Below are 4,112 nucleotides of genomic sequence, written 5' to 3'. Positions count from 1 at the left end.
AATACCCGAGTGTCCATCTTAGATCTATAACTGTTAGATGAAAATACATGGCAAAAGCTGTATTACAGTGAATTTGGCAACGATTTCCTAGATTTGGCACCAAAAGCATGACCCACAAGGGAAAAAATAATTTGGACTTTGTGGACCTTTGGCATCAAAAGGCAATATTAACAGAGTAAATGGGTAACCCATAGAATGGGAGAAACCATTTCCAAATTATATATCTGATAAGGGATTAACATGAAGAGTATTTAGAAAATGATAAAAAGCTACTAATCTCTTGTTATGGAATAAATGTTTGTAGAAAATTTTATTTATTTTTCCACTTCCCTGATGTGGCAGTATTAGGCAATGGTTTTTTTGAGATATGATAAGGATTAGGTTAGATTATGAGAGTGGATCCTCAAAAATGAAAGTGGGCTGTGCATGGTCGCTCATGCCTGTTATGGCAGCACTTTGAATGGCCAAGATGGGAGGATCGCTTGAGGCTTGGATTTTCCCCCTTCCCCTTCCTTTTCCCCTTCCCCTTCTCCTTCCCCTTTCCCTTCCCTTCTCTTCTCTTCTTCCTCCCCTCCCCTCCTCTCCTTTCCCTTCCTTCCTGGAAATGCGGATCTCAATTTGTTGCCCAGGCTGGAGTGCAGTGGCGTGATTATAGCTCATTGCCACCTCCGACTCCTAAGCTCAACAGATCCTCCTGCCTCAGCCTCCCAAGTAGCTGGGACTTCAGGTGTGTGCCACCATGCCCAACCGAGGCCTGGAGTTCAAGACCAGTCTGGGCAACATAGTGAGACCTCATCCTTACAAAAAAAGAAAAAAGGAAAATTTAGCTAGGCTTGGTGGTATATGCCTGTAGTCATAGCTACCAGGGAGGCTGAGGTCACCAGATCACTTGAGCCCAGGAGTTCGAGGCTGCAGTAAGCTAGGTCATGCTACTGCACTCCAGCCTGGGCTGGAGAGAGAGTGAGACCCTGTTTCTGAAACAAACTAAAATATATGTAAAAAGAGAATTGAGGTTAATGTTATTACACAATGGAGAAAAGTTGATTTCTTCTTATAAAGTGGCAGAGAACTTTGTGTATCGTGGTCCTGTGTTAGTTTTGTGGAAAGTAGAACTAGGAAGTGATGAAATTGGATATTGAGTTGACAACATTTCTAAGAAGTGTTGAAAAAGGCAGCTTGGTTCCTCTTGACTGCATATACTAATGTGAGGAAAGACTTGACTGGAGATGGAATTATTAAGATGGAACTGAAACAAAAAGATTTGGAAAATTCTCAGTCTATCCATATTACCAAGATGAAAAATCATCTTGGGAAGAGAAAACTCTAAAGGTGTGTCCAAGGACCATTTGATAGGAATAGTAGTTTAGAGGACTTACTCAGCCACCCCAGTAGTAAGACAGCCAGTTTGGTTTTTGTTTGTTTGGTTTTTGTTTTGTTTTGCTTTGTTTTTGAGATGGAATCTCATTCTCTCACCCAGGCTGGAGTACAATGGCATGATCTCGTGGCTCACTGCTTTCTCCACCTCCCGGGTTCAAGTGATTCCCCTGCCTCAGCGTCCCGAGTACCTGGGATTACAGGTGCCCGCCACCATGCCCAGCTAATTTTTGTATGTTTAGTAGAGATGGGATCTCACCATGTTTGTCAGGCTGGTCTCGAACTCCTGACTTCAGGTGATCTGCCTGCTTCGACCTCCCAAAGTGCTGGGATTACAGGCATGAGCCACTGCACCTGGCCTGTTTTTCTTTTTTTACGGATTCAGTGATCTGGACAGGCACATACTACCATGCCATTTTAATTTTTTGTAAAGATGGAGTCTTGCTGTGTTGCTCAGGCTGGTCTTGAACTCCTGGACTCAAGCAATTCTCCCGCCTCGGCGTCACAAAGTGTCGCGATTACAGGCGTGAGCCACTGCACCCAGCTGGACCTTTATTTTTTTGAGACGGAATCTCACTCTGTCGCCGAGGCTGGAGTGCAGTGACGCGATCTTGTCTCACTGCATCCTCCGCCTCCTGGGTTCAAGTGATTCTTCTGCCTCAGCCTCCTAAGTAGCCGGGACTACAGGTATGCGCCACCACACCTAGCTAATTTTTGTGTTTATAGTAGAGATGGGGTTTTACCATGTTGGCCAGGCTGATCTTAAAATCCTGACCTCAGGTGATCCACCCACCTCAGCCTATCAAAATGCTCAGGTTACAGGCGTGAGCCACCACACCCGGCTGTACCTTTCTCAGTGAGCCAATATGCTGATTGCAAACACATTTATTATGACTAAATAAAGTATTTTCCATTCATTTGGAAAGATACTATTTGCTCAATATAAGATTCTTTGTTGATATCCCTGTTCTTTTAGTTCTTTTTTTTTTTTTTTTTTTTTTCTCCAAGCCCTTTAATATTCACTTAAACAGTTGAGGCACAAGCAATAATAAAACTGCATTTTTTACGTTACAAAAAGATTTTGTATGTTATCTGCATGATATACCAATTTTCTCAATCTCTTCTGCAATAACATCTCATTAACACTCTGGTCCACATGTTGATTTAATAAAGTCAGAATGGCAGGTGGGAGGATGGTAAAATAAACTTACCAAGGGGCAAAAGGAACCAAACATTTACTGAGTGCCGACTATGCACGCTCTACTAGGTTTTACACACTTTACATAAACATGAACCTAACTTCTAGTTATCAGTTAACAGGCCAGCATTGCTACAGCCAGTAAGTCTATGTTTTCAATGTTCTTTCACTTTTAAGTACAAATTGTGGAACAAAACTATATGTTTGCCCAAAGAAGCACATCAACTGTTGCACTAATACATTATTTTCCATTTCCAAAGTTTTTTAGTAAGTGTGCAACATTAGCACATGGAAACGCTCAAGCTGTGTATTAGTTCACTGAAATCTGGGGTTTTTTCGTTCTCACCTGCGGAGCACCATTTGGCCAGCATCACTACAACAAGCTGATTACATCACCTTGTAAAACTTAAGATGGGGATGAATAGTGTTTGGCAATTACATTTCTGGGAGAAAAAACTGCTGATTTTTTTCTTTAACTCGACACAGCTAGCTTTAAAAAGTGGTACCTCATTTTAAAGCACCAAAGTTGTCATTTAAATAAGAAAACGTACTTGGGTTAATGAACTGTAAAATGAAGATACCACCGCCTTTTCAAGCATTACAGCAAAGCCAATACGTTCAGAGCCAAGTGACACCCAGCTCATACTGCACTCCAGTTCCCAAGGAAATGGCGTTTCTACCCTCCCCAAACTTAAGCTGCCCCTCACTCCTCCAGCCAGCCCTCCTTTTTCTGAGCCCATTCTTTCCTTGCTGAGCTATCTGCCCCTTGCTCCCTTTCCCACCCCTGTTCTCCCTCTAACTGCCCCTCTATACATGTCTGGGCTGCTGCCTAAGACTTCTTAGTTGCCTGGTTAGTCACTGACCAATCACCACTACACTGCTTTGGATTTGGGATCCCACTAGTAAAACTAACTGGCATGTCTGTACTGGTCATCCCCCCAAAAAAGCCCTCCTGTGTAACAAAAAAGCACTGTTTAAGGGTTCAGGATCACAAACCCTCAAGATACCCGAGAAAAGTCCTCAAATGTGAGTCGCCTAGTCTAACAGTAGAGGTAAGTTCAAAGATGAAATGTGATTTGTTCAAGGCTGTGCGGCTAATCAGAGGCAGAAACTAGACCTATTTCTCCTTCCACTGCACCACAAAAAAACCGAGATTAATAATGATTAAGAAGAGTTTGTAAGTCAATCAAAATAAAATGCCTAGTACATAGGAAAAGTCTTTGGGATTTCTCCAGACTTTTAGACAGAACAAAGGCAATCTTTACAATGAGAAATGCTCCTCAGTTCAACAGATGCCACCAAGTACCAAGGATCCTTACCCAGTTCTGAAACTGTGACTACGGAGAATATGTCACTATTTGAGAATAAGAGGTCCCACCTGCTCCACTCTTTTCAAGTCTTCAGTCACAAGGTTGCAACTTACTCTCATCGTTTCACAAGATAATCAAGTTGAAGCAGGATTAAGGAGGTACACTGAAGATAAAGCAAAAGGCAACAAGCATTTTTACAAGCAGATCATCCCAGTTACCTTAAAAGTTTC

The sequence above is a fragment of the Pan paniscus genome, chromosome 20, assembly GCF_029289425.2.
Source record: "Pan paniscus chromosome 20, NHGRI_mPanPan1-v2.0_pri, whole genome shotgun sequence".
In the NCBI taxonomy this organism is placed as follows: domain Eukaryota; kingdom Metazoa; phylum Chordata; class Mammalia; order Primates; family Hominidae; genus Pan; species Pan paniscus.
Note: the sequence above shows the minus strand (reverse complement) of the source record.